This window comes from Phyllostomus hastatus, unplaced genomic scaffold, assembly GCF_019186645.2.
Source record: "Phyllostomus hastatus isolate PE091 unplaced genomic scaffold, TTU_PhHast_1.1 phas_scaffold_1224, whole genome shotgun sequence".
In the NCBI taxonomy this organism is placed as follows: Eukaryota; Metazoa; Chordata; class Mammalia; order Chiroptera; family Phyllostomidae; genus Phyllostomus; species Phyllostomus hastatus.
Genome location: NW_025334008.1, coordinates 1,365,447 through 1,383,796, shown reverse-complemented (window position 1 = coordinate 1,383,796; position 18,350 = coordinate 1,365,447). Strand labels below are relative to the sequence as shown.

General features: G+C 48.6%; 1 protein-coding gene across 1 annotated transcript in view; it reads right to left on the bottom strand.

Moving 5' to 3' along the window:
- The window catches only part of MYH14 (myosin heavy chain 14), an 83,824-nt gene extending 78,274 nt beyond the window's left edge, over positions 1-5,550 (bottom strand). The window contains exon 1 of the mRNA XM_045856190.1: positions 5,402-5,550. The gene's annotated coding sequence lies outside the window, so the exon portion shown is untranslated. The remainder of the gene's footprint in view (positions 1-5,401) is intronic.
- Between the last annotated feature and the right edge of the window lie 12,800 nt (positions 5,551-18,350).

Sequence of the window (18,350 nt, the reverse complement as noted above, 5' to 3'; positions counted from 1 at the left end):
CTCAGACTGATAAAAATTCCACATGTGCCCTGGCTGATGTAGCTCAGTGGATTGAGCACAGGCTGTGAACCAGTGTGGCAGGTTCGATTCCCAGTCAGGGTACCTGCCTGGGTTGCAGGCCATGACCCCCGGCAACCACACATTGATGTTTCTCTCCCTCTCTCTTTATCCCTCCCTTCCCTCTCTAAAAATAAATAAATAAAATATTTTTAAAAAATCCACGTGCCTGAAGGCACCAGGGAAGAGTGTGGACTGGGACACAACTGACATTTCAGCAGGAGAGAAAGCCCTGGCACCCACATTCTAACCATATTCTGCCTGGTGACTGGTGATGTCATCAACTCTATTTAGGGTTAAATCTACCAGGCAACTAGTGATGTCATCATTCCCACCAAAGGTCTAAACTGGATACATCATTAATTCTGCTCAGTGTCTGGGTAGTTTATGACATCACTGAATGATAATATTAAGCTTCCTTCCACTGAGGTTGTTCTATGAGTTAGACACCTGTGCTAAGCACTCTAATAGCTATTATTTATTGACTGTTTGGCATGCACCAGGCAGAGTCCTAAGCCCTATGTATGTATTCAGTCTCACAATCTTCCCAATAACTCTACATGGTAGGAACTACTGTCATACCCCATTTGCAGATGAGTACATCGAGGGAAAGCTGCCCAAGGTTGCACAGTTAGGAAGCATCAGAGTCTGACTTTGAACCCAGGCACTCTGCCACCAGAGCTTGGGTCACAGATCACTGTGCAAAAACCCCCAGAGTGGCGGAGGCCCAAGAAATGAAAAACTGAGAAGGAGGCACCTGGCTAGCTCACAGCCTTCCCTGTCCTCCGTCCAAGTCTGCCCGAGAGGGGATGCCTCGACTATGCACCCATTTCCTCCCCCCGGGAATTGGAACTGTCCCCATTAAATCGTGAGCCCCTGGCTGTCAGCGGCCAGGTCTGATTCCTCTGTGGGTCCTGAGGATGCACCATAAGCTCTGAAACTCAGAAATGGGGGTGGATGGAATATTAGGGTGGATGTAGAGGGAGGGGGGAATGAGAATGTAGGAGAACTCACAGATCCCACAGAAAGAGAGGGCTTCCTGCTATCTGGCACAGCCCTGATCTCCTAGAGTTGTCACTACCTTGTTATGCAGCATCCGAGTAATGGGCAGCACAGGTGTGGGGGGGAAAGCCAGGGGCCAGCCAAGTTCATGTGCTAGAATAAAACTTTAGTGCTTAGCCCTGGCTGGTGTAGCTCAGTGGACTGAGCTCAGGCTTGCGAACCAAGGGGTCGCCTATTTGATTCATGGTTGGGGCACATGCCTGGGTTGTGGGACAGGTCCTCAGTAGGGGGCACGTGAGAGGGACCCACACATTAATGTTTTTCTCCATCTCTTTCTCCTTCCCTTCCCCTCTCTAAAAGTAAATAATTAAAAAAAAATCTTTGATGCTTAGAGAGGAGGAGATGGGAGAACCAGAAGGGGGCTGCTCAATGGAAGGGAGTTTGCCTTTTGCGAAGATTTTTGAACAAGAAAGTAATTGGGGGGGGAGCAGCTTCTGTGCCTGCAGGGTTTAAGGGGCTCAAGTCTTCATAGAGAAAAAGAGAGGGGCAGAGAGCATGCTAAGTGTCACCGTGGGTCCCAACTGCAATCCTGCCTGGGCATTCTCTCTGCAACAAAGATTTGAGTCATTCCAGCATTTTCTTTTTGGTCGCTGGGCGGTTGTTTTCTTGCATGTGACTCGCAACTGGAGCTGGCTCTGAGACAAGAGCAAGCCGGCAACCTCGTGGGGGTCACAGATAAGTGATGGGCTGCATTCTGCAGTGACCTACATGTACTGAGTGCCTACGACATGCCAGGCCTTGCTCCAGACCAGGAGTAAAAGGCCAGACACGAAACACTTCAGCTTCAAGGGCAAGATGGTCTCTGTTGTAACTACTCTACTCGCCTTTGTAGTGGGTAAGCAGCCACCGATAACACATAAGCAAATGGGCCTAGTGGTGTTCCAATAAAACTTTACACACACAGGGGGTGGACCCATTATTCCCCAAGCTGAGGAGCTGCAGGGAACAAAAGCGATTCCAGCTCTCACAGAACTCAGCTATAATCTCCACCTGCACAGCAGGCAAAGGGAACACATTCCGTCTAAGCAAAGTCCACCCCTGGCTCCGGGCTTGCTCAGGGTTAAAGCTAAGTCCTCGCCCTTTGCCCACTGTCTGCCTTTGCCTGCCAAACCCCTTCCTCTTGATGATTCTGCTCCAGCCACACTGACTCTCCTGTTTCTGTTTTCTATAGCACTTCTAATCTGCCAGCATACTCCATCATTTATTTATTTACTATGCTTGTTATTTATTATCTGTCCCTCTCTGACAGAAGAATGTCAGCCCTAGAGAGGGTGGGCACTCGGCTTTGTTTACGGCTCTGCACCCAGCACCTGGGACAGTTCCTTGCACACAGTGAGCACTCTGAAAATCTCTGTGGGGTGAGTGAAACACACAAACCCTTTAGGAAATTCTGCTCAAGCTGGGAGAATGGCAGGGAACGTTTACTTCCTCACAACTTTTCCTTGCCGCTGGTGTTTCTACAATGACAGTCATTACCTTATAATCAGGAAGGGTGGAAAGGCCATTCAAGCTATTCTTAATTTTTTTTTTATCCTTATCCAGGAAGGTTGTTTTCATTGCTTTTAGAAAGAGAGGAAGAGACAGAAACACCAATGCAGGAGAGAAACACAGATCAGCTGCCTCCTGTACCCGTCTGGCCCAGGGATTGAACCCGCAATCCTTCAATCACTGGATAATACTCCAGCCAACTGAACCACACCAGCCAGGGCCACCCAAGCTACTTTTAAAACATTATTTTCTTTCTGAAGTAAAACAATTTTAATTACACAAGGTGGGAACATTCAAATAAGAGGGTAGCACTGACCTTGGCCAGCACCTTCCTCCTCACCTTCCCTTCCAGGTGTGTCCCTGGTAATATTTTTCTGTGAAGTCTTCCAAAAACATGTACTATTATTTATATCAGATGAAAGTCTGTAGGCCATATCTGGCCCTCTGCCTGTGTTTGTAAATATAGTTTTATTGGCACACAGCTGAGGTCATTCATTTGTCTATATAGCATCTATGACTATTTTCACACTAAAGGGCAAGTTAGGAAATTATGATAGAGACCAATGATGTTCAAAGCTGAAAATACAATTTGAGACTTTACAGGAAAAGTTTACCAACTTCTGATTTATACACAATACATCCTCATTTAACGTAGTCAACAGGTTCTGAGGCTTTAGGTGAAACAATGTGTAGGAAACCAACTTTACCATAAGCTGATCGATATGAACGAGAGTTTACTATAGCATCTCATCAATCTTATAATGAAGCAACATAGAACACAGCAGTGTTATTAGAGGACCTGCTGAAATAACCAAGCAACTGAAAAGCATTCCCAATGATTTCTTGTGTTTAGGAAGTAGGATAATACTTGATCTATTGAACTATTGAACTGTGACTTACTTTCCTTACTAAGCAATTTGTCTTAATAAGCAAAGTTGGTAAACTTTCCATGCCCCTATGTTTAAATTTACCTTGGTCCTTTTCACACCTGTATAGTATTCTATAGTCCCAGTCTATAGTTCCTTTGACCCCTCCCCTGCTGATGGAGCTTTTGTTTATTTTTTTTTATTTTAAAGATTTTATTTATTTTTAGAGAGAGGGGAAGGGAGGGAGAAAGAGATGAAGAGAAACATTGATGTGCAAGAGATACATTGACCAGTGGCCTCTCACACACCCCCAGCTGGAGACCTGCCCTGAAACCCAGGCACGTGCCCTGACTGGGAATCAAACCTGCTACCTTTCAGTTTGCAGGCCGGTACTCAATCCACTGAGCCACACCAGCCAAGGCTGATGGAGCTTTTAGTGGTTTCCATTTGTCGCCTTTACAAATGACAGCCCAGTGAACACCCTTCCTTCTATTTCCTCATGTGCACAGAGGGATATTGCTGGGCCAAAGACTATAATGCAATTAAGATTTTAATAGATGTTGTGAAAGCACCACCCGCAACAATACTAGTTTCCTTTTTAGGAAAAAAGAAAAAGAAACCAATCCAGCCAAGTATTTATTACACAGCTGTTCTGTGAAAGGCTCCACCCCTTGAGGAGGTTCACCCATAATTTTCTGCCCCAGGATGTACAGTGGACTTTCTCAGCCCCCTGAGCTGGCTGTTCCCTTCTCCACCCTTCTCCACCTGGTGGAACACTGCTGGGACCTCAGCATCCACCTTAGATAATGGGACGGGGTTTTTGTGACACTGACTATGCACTTATCCTGTGTCCCAGCAACCCCATGTCCCCCTAGGAACCCACGGGAAAGGTTGACTACAAGGGCATGTCTGAAGGTACACAGGGCGGCACAGCGTGGGAGTGGGAACACGGAGAACACCATGAGACCTGCTACTTGGGGACAGGGCAAGTTAAGGGAGTGGATTCCCCATGGCATTCTAGAAACACGAAATCAGAGTTACATAGTGGAACCTGGAGAGATCCTAAAAACCTAATGTCAAGGGTGAGAAGTAAGAAATGAACCTAGCTCAATAGCACAAACCGAAAGATACAATTTACATCTTTTGTATCAATTTAGAAGACAGGTTTCCACAAAGCAGCCTGTCTGGTCTGCAGGTGTTCATCCCTGCCCGAGGGTGCCCGGATGTTAAACGCAGTGGGTTTGTCCATGAGGTGCCAGGGAGGAAACAGGAATAAGCCAGACATTTAAAGGGCAAAGGAAAAAAAAACAGCAAAAATGGCACGGACAAACTGATAGATACGAGAACTGAAAATACGATGGAACTCCACGAGCCTCACTCCACGCCCTGCGCAAGGGAACATCTTAGGGGTCAGCTCTTCTCGGAGGTCTTCCCCCACCCGCCACGTCCTCCCCAGCTGGAGTCTGTCACTCCCCGGACTCAGGTCCCACCGAAGCCTTCTGCTGTCATCATTAAAGTACAAGTTCACTCAATGGAGACCCTGTCCATGCATGTCTCTCCAGCCATAGCAGGGACATTTTGGGGACAGGGAACAGAGTCTGTGCCTTAATTTTCCTAATCGGTAGAACGGGAATGATGATCAACGTGTCCACCTTACAGTATCAGTGGAGGGTTAAATCAATTCACTCCTGTCCTGTGCTTAATGCAGCAATGTTTGGCACCTTGCCAACACTCAATAACTGTTAGCAACTATTATTATCATGATTATTTTGAGATTAGCCTCAGAACATTAAGCAAGGCCTCCCCCATCCCCCACCAATGCCTCCTCCTTCAGGGAGCCTTCCATGATTTCTAGTACGGGGACTCTGCTGGCGCCTGTGGCCCCTCCACTATAGCCTCTCCCACAGGTGTGGGCACTGCCTGCTCACCTGTTGGTGTCCCCTCCGCTGGTCCGGGATCTCTGCAAGGGTGGGGACCAGGGTTGCTTTGCCTCCAGTTTCTCAGAACTCAGCAAAGTGGCTGGTGTCCCTTGGGCCTCCAGAACCATCTGACCACCTGAATAAGTCACAGGCTAGGAACGCAGATAAGGCAGGTGTATAATTAACGAATATATGATGGGCTGTATCGAACAACAGCCTGGCGACAGGGTAGAAATCGCCAAGAGTCCCTGTCTAGTTTCAATTCACCTCCTGCCTCCTTCCCCCCACCCCCGCCACTCCCCCCCCTGCAGTTTCCTTGCGCTCCCAGCCACCTGGTTCACACACCTGTCCCAGGACCCACCTGTGAGCCTCAGCCTGAGCCCAGGCAGGGGCTTCTCCTCAGCATATCCTTCCTTCCCCTCCCATTGGACTCCAGGCAGGTGGCACAGGTGTGCCCACACAATGCCCACGCCCAGCCCACCAGCTTCCCTTCTGCACCTGATGGTTTTTAACCTCATCGCGGATCCCTTCAGCGTGGAATAAAACCTGCAGATCCTAAGAATAGTTTGTTTCTTAAGAGTTTATTGAGATCTAATTTACATAATGCATAATTATATAATAGACACATATATCAAGTTCCTAGATGAGGTCAAATCCACCCTTTGTAGTGAAGAGATCTGTGAGTTTTGGCAAATGCTCACAGCGTTGTAACCATCAAGGCACTCAGGACCCAGGACAGATCCGTCCGCCCCTGAAATTCCCTTGTCCCTCTTGAAGTTCCTGTTGCTACGACTCGGGCGGTGCTGCGCACAATAGTATGGCCTCAAAATTGCTATGTGTCATATGTCCACATATTCCTCATTAAAGACAAAACCAAAAGCCCTGGCTGGGTAGTTCAGTTGGTTGGAGCGTCATCCCAGGACCTGCGGGTGGCCCGTTAGGCTCAGCCACCGAAAGAGCCTCAAGCAGCACTCGAGTTGTGTGAGGCAGTTTCTCAGGGAGTCGCCAGTTGGGGGTGAGTGGTGTTGACTAGCTTAACACAGTTTCAAACTTGTCACCAGCGCCAGGTCTGAGGCCACTCAGCAAAAGTCTCAGTGTTGCCCTGACTGGTGTGGCTCAGTGGGTTGGGCGTCATCCAGAAAAGCAAACAGGTCGCTGGTTAGATTGCGGGTCAGGACACATGCCTGGGCTGTGGGCTAGGTCCCTGGTTGGTTGGGAGTGTGCTAGAAGCAACCGGTAGATGTTTCTTTCCCTCCCTTTCTCACTCCCTTCTCTCTAAAAATAAATAAATAAAAGTTGGGTTTTTGTTTTTGTTTTTTAAAGAAAAGTCCTGGCTGGTGTGGCTCAGTGGATTGAGTACCAGCCTGTGAACCAGAGGGTTGCTGGTAACATTACCATTCACGGCACATGCCTGGGTTGCTGGCCAGGTCCCCAGTAGGGGGCACTCCAGAGGCAACCATACATTGATGTTTCTCTTCCTCTCCCCTTCCCTTCCCCACTCTCTAAAAATAAATACATCTTTTAAAATTTTTTTCTTAATTAAGAATAAAGAATATTTTAATCCCAGAATTGTTCCCAAGGTGGCTGTATTAGTTTTCTGTGGCTGCTCTAACAACTTAACACCATCTTAGTGGCTTAACATAGCACAGATTTATCTTACGGTCCTGGAGGGCAGACGTCTGAAATGCGTGTTAGGGGGCTAACGTCAAGGTGTCACCGGAAGTTTCCACCCCTTCTGCGGCTTCTGGAGGCTGCCCTCCCTCCTCCGCTTGTGGCCTCATCACCGCAACCCCTGCTTCCGTCGTCCCCTCTTCTTCCCTGACTCGGACCCTTGGGCCTTCCTCCTATGAAGACTATGGCGAGGACATTTTGGTCTTTAGGGCCCACCAGCTAGTCCAGGATTATCTCCCCAACTCAAGGTCCTTAATTCAATCACATCTGCAAAGTCCTGTTTGCCACTGAAGTTGACACTCTCGGGTCCTGGGGGTTAGGACATGGTCATCTTTGGGGGCTATCATTCTGCCTGCCTTTTAAAAATATATATTTTATTTATTTAGAGAAAGGAAAAGGGAGGGAGAAAGAGAGTGAGAGAAACATCGGTGTGTGAGAGATATCGGTTGCCTCTCGCACATCCCCAACCGGAGTCCTGGCCCACAAGGCCCAGGCATGTGCCTTGAGTGGCAATTGAACCACCGACCCCTCAGTTCACAGACTGGCGCTCAATTTACTGAGCCGGGCCAGCCAGGGCTCTGCCTGCCTTTTACATCCCCACCAGCTGTTCTGGTTGCTCCACCTCCTTGGCAACATGTAACACTGTCCGTCGTTCTTAATATGAGCCATTGTAGTGTGTGTTGTATCTCGTTCCGGTTTCAGCTGGCACTTCCCTGATGACTAATGGTATTTTTTTTTCACGCGCTTACTGGCTGTTTGTATCTTCTCCTTTGTGAAGCGTCTGTTCAGATCTTTGGCCCGTGTTTGAATTGGGTTGTTTGTCTTTTCATTACTGAGTTCCAGGAAGGACGCGTGCCTTTTCTATTGGGCTGATTCAGTCCACACTCCCATCCTCCACGTAGCAAAGTCCCAGTGTGCCCTGCTTTCTAATTCTTGTCTTCCTCTCATCTCCTCCCTCTCCTGCCTCTTCCATGGTCCTGGAAGCTCGGTGTCTTCGGGGAAAACAGGGTGAACTTATACATTTCCTGGGCAGTAGGCTTAGTTTTAGCACTACACTGCCCCCAACATAGTAGCCACTAGTCACATGAGTACATTTAAGTATGAATAATTAAAATTAAATAAGGTTGGAAATTTGGTTCCTCAGTCTGGCTTGCCACATGTCAAGTACTCAAGAGTCACATGAGGTCGGTGGCTTACCATGTCCGCAGCACAGAGACGCAACGTGTCCACCACCGCAGAAAGTTCTAGGAGTGTCTACAGAGACACCAACCTGTGCCTTGCAGTAGTGACTGCCTTTCCTATGATTACACAGATGTGTTATCATTGTGCCAGACAACCGCCTTCCCAGTGGGGGTGAGGAAAGGAAGAAATGAAGGAGAGGTGAGGAGAAAAACCCGTGAGCCATAGTAATAATTGTCTGGCACTTAGTAAGTACTCATTACAATGAAAAAAATACCCACATAACCGGCATCTAATGAGTATTTACTGAGTGCCAAGGACTTTCTTGTCCATAGGATCTGACATACGTTTATTCCCAGAGAAACAGAAGGAGCAAGAGAGAACACTCCAGCCAAGCCCTGTCTCTTTCCAAGCAGCAGAGGGATTCACTCTTCACACTCCACATCCCTCATGAGGCTGGTCATCCTGGAAGGAAACCTCTCTGACATGGGCCATGAATTTATACTCAAACATGGCTCATTGCCTCCCCTGCCAGACCTGCTCCAGGACCTGCATGTCCCCTCATGGTAAATGGCCTGTCGGTATAACTAGTTGTCTAAGTTAGGTGACAGGGCCACCACTGTGGCCTTGCCCGCCACAGAGGGGCCTTCCTGCCTCCCTGCCCCCACGCTGGTCTCTGCCCCAAGCCCTGCTCTCCATCCTACCGTGCCACCTCCCATTCAGACCTCGTCCTCTCCCTGCTGGATCCTTATCCCAGCCTCCTCCCAAGTCTCCAGGCTCTCTCCCCTGGCCGGTCCTCATCTGACTCCAGAGGGTCTTTCTATACTCAGAGCTGCTCCTGCGCATGCCCTGCTCACAGCCCTCTCGGTGCTTCTAGGATAACATCCCAGCCCTTCAACTCAGCATTGGAAATGCTCTCATCTCTGCATAAGCACAGCTCCCTTTACCCAGAATTCTCTCCTCTGGCTCTCCCTGGTGAACTCCTACTCATCCTGCAACACCCAACTCAAATATCCCCTCTTCCGGGAGGACTTAGCTGACTCCCTCAGACAGACCAGTATACACCCTCTGAGCCCCTGATGTACCCTGTGACTCTGTGGTCACCTACTGGTCTCTCTCAGCTGTGAGTTTCTGGCCATCCATCAATCTTCCCTGTGAGACTGTGACCTCCCAGAGGGAAAAGTGTTATTTGTTTAGTGGCCACAACATCTCGGACAAGGCCTAGCACATAGCACATGCTCCGTAGATGTGTGCTGGGGAAAAAATGATAAGTAACAGTTAACATCAAATGAACCCTGTGTAAGAATAGTAAGTTCACACAGAGGCCCTGGAAGACAGTGTCTTAAGCACGTTGTCAAAGCTAATCTGGTCAGGAATGAGACATCCCGACGTCACGGGCCTCCTGATGCCATTCATGGGAGAGGACACAGGATCACTCCCATGGTGTCCCACCCATGGTGCTTCACCTCAGTCTAACCATAAGGAGACCATGAAGTAAACTGAGACTGAAGGCTGTTCTACAAAATAAATAGCCAGCCCTGACTGGTGTGGCTCAGTGGATTGAACACAGGTCCGAGAACCAAAGGGTTGCTGGTTTGATTCCCAGTCAGGGCACATGCCTGGGTTGCAGGAGAGGTCCCCAGTAGGGGGTGCTAGAGAAGCAACCACACATTGATGTTTCTCTCCCTCTCTTTCTCCTCCCCTTCCCCTCTCTCTAAAAATAAATAAATATAATCTTTTAAAAAAATAAGTAGCCAGGGCTTCTCAATTTTCCAATGTGGAAACAGGCTCAGGAACAGCAGAGATGTGTTACTCCACAGTCCTGGAGGCCAGAAGTCCAAAGTCAAGGCATCAGCAGGGCCATGTTCCCACCGAGCCCTGCAGCACAGAATCATCCTCACCTCTTCCTAGCCTCTGCAGGTTGCTGACGCTCTCTAATGCACCTTGCCTTCCAATGACACCACCCCAATCTGTACCTCTGCAATCCCATTGCATCGTCCCTCTGTATGTCTGTGTCTTCTCGTGAGGACAGTGGCTCTGTCAGATTAGGGGCCAGCTCTGCTCCACTATGAGCTCATGTTAATTAATTCCATCTGTAAGGACCCCGTTTCCAAGTGAGGTCACATTTTGACATCCTGGGAGTTAGGACTTTAACATATTCTTTTGGGAGCACGCAATTTAACCCCTAACCCAAAGCAGGGACAGGGGACAGGAAGTGCTGGGGTGTGCAGCTGCTCCCTCAGATCGGGTGGCCTGGGGAGGCGTCCCTGTGGAGGGGACACTCGCGTGACAGCCTGAAAGACAGGTGTTGGCAATGCTCTCCTGTGAGAAACGAACTTGAATTTCATCGCCTGGAATTTATGGCATTTCCCTTGGCATCTCAGAGGTGTCTAATCTGTTTTTCTTTCCCCTGCTCATTTCCTGGTTGGGAACCGGTGAGATTAAGAGCCGTGAGGCGCAGTTCTCCTAAGAACCTGAGAATTTTTCCGCCGTGTCGGATTCACTCCGTCAGCGGCTCTGAGAAGCCCCAACAGCTTAAGGCTGCACGGCTCTCAGACCCGCTTCCAGCCAGAGGCCGGGGCCTCGGGTGTGTGCCACGTGTCCAGCTCTCCCAACCATCACCCCTGCCAGCTTCATTGCCACGAACGCGCACACGAAAGGAGGCTCCAGGGGTCACTATCCTCCCTTCTCACCTTGTATAGCGGGCGGGGCGGCGGGGGGCGGGGGGGGTGGTGGTGTGCAGCCTGCAAACTGCAGCCGGAGTGGGAGCAAATCCAGCCTGTTGCCTGTTTTTTTGTTTTTTTTTTTTTTTAGAGAGAGGGCAAGGGAGGAAGAGAGGGAGAGAAACATCGATGTGTGGTTGCCTCTCGCGCGCCCCCTGCTGGGGACCTGGCCAGCAACCCAGGCCTGTGCCCTAGACTGGGAATCAAACCAGGGACCCCTTGGTTCACAGGCCGGTGGCATTCAGTCCACGGAGCCACACCAGCCAGGACCTATTGTCTGTTTGTATAAATAAAGTTTTATTGAGATGCTGCCACGCTGTTCATTTCCTGTTGTCAATCACTCCTCATGCTGCAGGGTTGCGGCAGAGGTGATATGACCCAGAAAGTTGAGAATATTTTTTTATCCGGTCCTTAACAAAGTTTGTCAGCCCCTGCTGGGTGACGTTCCAGTGTGCAGCTATGACACGATTTATTCATCCAACTGTGAATGGGAATTTGTGGAATTTCCAGTTTAGGGTGATGACAATAGGGCCGGTAAGAACATTCTAGTATGGGAGCTATTAAAATTTTTCTCATCACATTAGATAGCTGATTCTCAGCAGGAAGCAGTTGTGCCACTTAGGGGGCATTTGCAGTGTCTAAAGACCATCTGGGTTGTTGCTACAATCTGTGAGTTTGTGTCTCTGCCCCCAGATTTAAATGTTGAAAGCTTGATCCCCAAGGCGAAGGTATTAGGAGCTGGGACCTTTGGGAGGTGATTATGTCACGAAGGTGTAGCCCTCCTGATTGGGATTTGTGACCTTATAAAAGAGACCCTGCAGCCCTGGCTGGTGTGGCTCAGTGGATGCAGTGCTGGCCTGTGAACCACAAAGTCACTGGTTCGATTCCCAGCCAGGGCACATGCTTGGGCTGTGGTCCAGGTCCCCAGTGGGGGGTGCACAAGAGGCAACCACACATTGATGTTTCTCTCCCTCTCTTTCTCCCTCCCTTCCCCTCTCTAAAGATTAATAAATATGAATAAATGAGCTCAGAGGTTGCAACAGAGACCATATGGCCTGCAAAGCCAAAAATATTTACTATCTGGCCCTTTACAGAAAAAGTTTGCGAACCTCTGGCAAACTAACATTAAAACCTTACATTTTTCAGAATGCTTGCTATATGCTATATGCATGGTTTTTGCTGAGCTTTTTTTTATTTTATCTTCACCATGACCTTTGAGATCATGGATATCTGTGTTATAGATGAGGAAATGGAGGTTCAGAGAGGTGACATCATTTTCCCAAGGTCACACAGCAAGGGAGGGAGGGGCAGAGCACCAAGTACGCTTGGGTTTGCACCTCACGTTTTTCGCTTTGTAACACACCTTGGAGAGGGTTCCGTCTGTAACCACGTATATCAGTCCCACTCGTTTATTGGACAGCCTCTGCCTGGGTTCATCTGACAGCCCCCTCGTGATGAACTTCTAGGTTGTCTCCTCCTCTGCAGGATGAGCCCTCAGTGCTTAGTTCTTGGAGCTCACGTGGGAGCGTTATCTGAAAGCTAAATTCCTAGACTCGGTGTGGCTGGTTCAAAGGGCATGTGCCAGGTAATGACTTCGGTATTTCGCTGAGTTCACTGGAAAGGTGGGGAAGGAGGGAACGGGCAGGCGCTCCAGGTGAGGGACCTGCATGGAGCAGGGTTTGGAAGTGTGAGTCAGGCTGTGCCAAGTGGGTGAGTCTACGAGGCAAATGTGATAAGTGATGGGAGAGTGTGGCCAGGTGTCTCACCTGCCAGGCTGGACTCTGTCCTGGAGGCACGAGGGAGCCCTGATGGGGCTGCTGCCAGAGAAGGAAGGGCTGGGTCAGCTCTGGGGCCCTGGAGGGAATGGCCTGGAGTGAGGAGACGGGAGGCCCGGAGGCCAAGGGCGAAGGTGGGGCCAGGGGCAGGGGAGGGGACAAGGGCTGAGACCTCTTTTGCGAGCAGAATTCCTAGGGGTTCAAACAGGAAATGACCTGTGCTTCCAGCTCACATTTGTGGGACAACGTGTGTGTGCCAAGGACTTAAACTCATCATCCCATTTGCCCCGACTACAAAAGTGTGGTGGATCTACCAACACGTCCTCACTTCAACGCGGAGGCTCAGGGAGGGGACTGTGCTCCTGGTCACATGGCTCCTAAGGAGCCAGACGGTGGATCTGACTCCACAACTCATAGGTTTTTGTTTGTTTTACTTATTTAAAATCATGTGTTTTTTGTTTTGTTTTGGTTTTGCAGGGCGGGGGCGGGGGGAGGCGGGGCAGGCCCTGGCTGTGCAGCTCAGTTGGTTAGAGTGCCAGCCTGATACGCCAAGGTTGTGGGTTCGATCCCCTGTCAGGGAACATGAAGACTCAACCAATGAATGCATAAACAAGTGGAAAAACAAATCAATCTCTCTTTATCTCTCTCTCTCTCTCAAATCAATCAGTAAAAAATAAATAAAATCTTTTTAGGTATAATTCACATACAATAAAATCCACCACTTTAAAATGGGCAACTCAGCCCTGGCTGGTGTGGCTCAGTGGATTGAGCGCTGGCCTCCAAACCACAGGGTTGCCAGTTCAATTCCCTATCAGGGCACACGCCTGGGTTGCAGGCTAGGTCCCCAGTAGAGGGTACATGAGAGGCAACCACATAGGGATATTTTTCTCCCTCTCTTTCTCTCTCCCTTCCTCTCTGTCTAAAATAAATAAATAAAATCTTTTTAAAAATGGGCAACTCAGCGCTTGAAGTACATTCCCAACACTGTGTGACCAGCATCTCTGTCTCATTGCAGAGCAGTTTCACCCCCAAGAGAAACCTGTGCACTCTCCCCAGTCACTCTCCAGCCCCTCCCTCTCCCCACCCTCAGCTCCTGGCGGTCACCGCTCTGCTTCCTGTTTCCGTATTTGCCTATTCCAGACATTTCACTTAACAGAGGTGTCCAACCTTCTGGTGTCTCTGGGCCACATTGGAAGAAGACTTATCTTGGGCCACACACTAAATACATTGCAACATGTAATCACACACAAAAAAATCTCATCATGTTTTAAGTAAATTTACAATTTTGTGTTGGGCCGCATTCACAGCCATTCTGCGCTGCAGGAGGCCTGCAGGCCACAGGTTGGACACCCCGGAATGGAACCCTCCAGTAGGTGACCTTTCGCGTCTGGCTTCTGTCACTGAACACGCCTTCAAGGCTCGTCCACACTGTAGCCCGGGTCGGGGCTTCATTCCCTTTCACGGCAGAGTAATCTCCCATTGCACGAACAGACCATGTGTTGTGCATTCATTCCTCAGTTTTCCCACCTTTTGGCGTTCGTGAATACTGCTGCTCCGAACGTCCCTGTACACGTTTTTCCGTGGGCATGTACTTTCGATTCTTTTGGAGTGGAATTCCCAGATGTGGAATCTCTGGGACACAGGTAACTCTACATTTAAATGTTGAGGAGTGTCCATGCTTTCCAGAGCAGCTGTGCCATTTTACATTCCCAGTTTTGATTAAACCATCCTCGTGGGGGTGAGGTGGCATCTCGTTGTGGTTTATCTTTGTGTTTCCCTGTGGCTAACGGCAGTGAACATCTATGTGGCCATTGGCCATTTGCTTGTCTTTGGGGAAACATATATTCCAGTTCTTCACACATTTCTTACTTTTTTCAAGTATTTTATTTATTTATTTTTAAACAGAGGGGAAAGGAGGGAGAAAGGGAGAGAAACATCAGTGTGTAGTTGCCTCTCACTTGCCCCCTACTGGGGACCTGGCCCGCAACCCAGGCATGTGCCCTGACTGGGAATCAAACTGGTGACCCTCTGGTTCGCAGGCTGGAGCTCAGTCCACTGAGCCACACCAGCCAGGGCTAATTTACTTAAATTTTAATTGTTGAATTGAAAACCAGGAAAAGGAGAGGCACGGATATATGGAGACCTCCAGAGAGGGGGATAAAGACCCAGAGAGAGAAGGAAAGACAGAAAGAGGGGGAAAGCAGAGTGAGGGACTGAGTTTGAGGATCGGGAAGGACACCAGGACAGAAGGAGGGCGGATAGCTCTCTGCTGGGAAAGAAGGTGGAGGGACAGCTGTTTGCAGCAGCACCCTGTCTCTGGGGGCAACCTGGAGCTGAGATCTGAGCTGAGGTGGTAGACTGCCCCTAGGGCAGGTGACAGAGTCCAGAGGAAGCTGACGGGTGGGTGTGATAGCACGAGGAGCCCCACCCTGCAGGTGTGAGTCACTAAACTAGAGGAAAAGCACCCCAGGAGACAGGTCGTGGGCCCTACTCTGCCTCAGAAAGACACCCAGGTCCTGGCCAGGTGTGTGTGTGTGTGCCTGTGTGCACTTGTGCTGTGCTTACTTAGCAATGGCACATTATTCATTTTTAAAGGTTTTGTACAGTGAACTGTAACACACACCCTGAAATGGATAAAACACGTTATGTGCAAGCAAGCAAAGTATCCATCGGAGGATAAACAGATAAACACGGTGTGATCCGTCCATCCAATGGAATAACATTACTCAGACTTAGGAAGGCAGGAGATGCTGGCTCAAGCTACCACACAGAAGGACATTATGCTGCAGGAAAGCAGATAGTCACAGAAACACAAACACTGCACTACTTCACTAGGGGAGGTTACTCGGCACAGGTAGAGTCAAAGGGACAGAAGGTAGAATGTTGAATGCTAGGGGCTGAGGGGAGGGGGAAGGGGGAGTTGGTGCTTGATGATGGGGACAGAGTCTCAGTTTTGCAAGAAGAAAAACGTTCTGGAGACGAACTCCACTGATAGATGCACAACAACGTGAATGTACTCAGAGCACTGCACTGTACTGTACACTTAAAAACGGTTAAAATGGCTCTGGCTGGTGTGGCTCAGTGGATTGGGCACTGGACTGCAAACAAAAGGGTTTGCACATGCCTGGGTTGTGGGCCAGGTCCCCAGTAGGGGGCGCGCGAGAGGCAACCAAACATTGATGTTTCTCTCCCTCTCTTTCTCCCTCCCTTCCCCTGTCTAAAAATAAATTAAAAAAAATATTTTTTAAAGATAAAATAAAATAACTGTTTAGTTTTTCAATTATAGTTGACATACAATATTACATCAGTTCCAGGTGCACGGCATAGTAATTAGACATTAACATGATTTACGAAGTGATTTCCCCAATATGCCCAGTACCCACCTGACACTGTACATAGTTATTACACTGTTACTGACTATGTTCCCTGTGCTGCACTTTACATCCCCGTGGCTATTGTGCAACCACCAAGTTACACTTTTTAATCCCTTCCTCTGTTTCACCCATTCCCCCAACCCTCCTCCCACCTGGCAACCATCAAAATGTTCCGTGTATCTACGAGTCTGTTTCTGTTTTATCTGCTTGTTTGTTTTGTTAGATTCCACAGCTAAGTGAGATCACATGGTATTTGTCTTTCTCTGTCTGGCATATTTCACTGAGCATAATGCCCTCCAGGTGCATTCACGTCATTGCAGATGACAAGACTTAATTCTTTCTTATGGCTGAGTAAATTCCATTTCTTCCTTATCCATTCATCAGATCCATTCTTCTTGTTTTGTGCACAGTTTAGCCTGTTGTTTCCAGGGCTGCAGAATGCCCGCCCTGCACACCACGGGCGCCTTCTCCCCTCCCCCAGTGATCATTGGCAGGCTTCCGTGGACACCACCGCCGCCATAAACAACAGCATGAAGAACATCCATGTCCCCGGGGGGGAGGGGTGACAACTTCTTCAGCCTCTTCATCAAAAACAGGGGGATTGCCAGGCCATGAAATCTGCAGATACTTCATTTAACTAAGTTTTACGAAATTGCACTTTAACGCAGCTGCTCATCAAAGACATAAAACCGGTTCTGCTTCATGATTCTCCCTGCCTCACACCTGGACCTGAGGCTTTGGAGCTTAGAAGTTGAGGAATTTACAGTCTTTGTTTTCCCTCCCATTCTGACAGCTCCCCCTTAGGTCGCTGCATTAGCTATTGTGAAGGGCTAATTCTGAGAAAGGTAGGCAGGAGAGCAGAAAGCTAAGGATGAAACTTCCGCAGGTGGGAGAGAGGGGAGAATTTCAGTCGGGTGCGCGCGCCCCTTTGTGGTCTAATCATCCATTACACTCCCCCACAACCATTAACTGCCTGCTAATTTACATCTAAATTCAAATGATATTTCTTGGACACCATCTGTGTGCTAAACCAGCGATGTCCAGTTGAAATACACACGTAATTTTAAACTGCTAGCCATGTTAAAAGCGTTTTTTAAAAAAGCCCTGGCCCGGTAGCTCAGTTAGTTAGAACATCATCCTGATACGCCTAGGTTCAGGATTTTATCCCTGCTCAGGGTGCATGTAAGAATCACTCAATGAATGCATCAATAAGTGGAATAACAAATCAATGTTTCACTCACATCGATGTTTCTCTTGTTTTTCTAAAAATAAATAAATAAAATCTTTTTTAAAATAAGAATTAAAAATTGTGATGAGTGAAAAGGATGAGTTAGAGTTGATGGCAAACTACAGCCCTCAAGCTAAACATGGCTTTTTATGCTTCTAAATGGTTGAAAAAAGTCCAAAGGATATTTTGGGACGTGTTAAAATTGTTTGAGCCTTGGCTGGCGTGGCTCAGTGGATTGAGCGCGGGCTGCGAACCAAAGCATCGCAGGTTCAATTCCCAGTCAGGACACATGCCTGGGTTGCAGGCCATGGCCCCCAGCAACCGCACATTGATGTTTCTCTCTCTCTCTCTCTCTCTCTCTCTCTCTTTCTCCCTCCCTTCCCTCTCTAAAAATAAATAAATAAAATCTTTTTAAAAACTTTAAAAAATTGTTTGAGATTCAAATGTCAGTACCATTCCCGCATTGCGTGTGGCTGCTTTCCCGTTCCTATCGTAGAGAAGTTGATATGGAAGCAAAAAAGAGCTAGGAGGTATTTGGGGAAATCAGAGCACTGTTCAATAGATTAAAGCAATTTTAAATATCCTGAGTGTAAACTTGACTCTTCTAGGTAGTCTAAATACTTCATGTGAGTGGAATCATACGGATTAGTCTTTTCTTGGCTGGCTTACTTCACTCAGCGTAATGGCCTTGAGGTCCATCCATTTAGTAGCACGTGTCAGAATTTCCTCCCTTTTGAAGACAGAACGATATCCCATTGCATAGATACACCACATATTGTTTGACCACTGGACTCCCTCAGTGCCTGGAACATAGTGGGTGCTCCATTGACATTTATTGTAAATACTGGGAGCAGAGGCTGTGTGCCTCACAATACATTGCAGTGGCTGAAACAGGGCCTGGCACAGAGTAGGCGCTCAGCAGAGACCCGCCTGCCCTCTACTCTCCGGCCTCCCTGACCCGGCCCGGGGCCGGCTGGGTCCTCTCTGTGACGTCACAAAGGCCCTGCC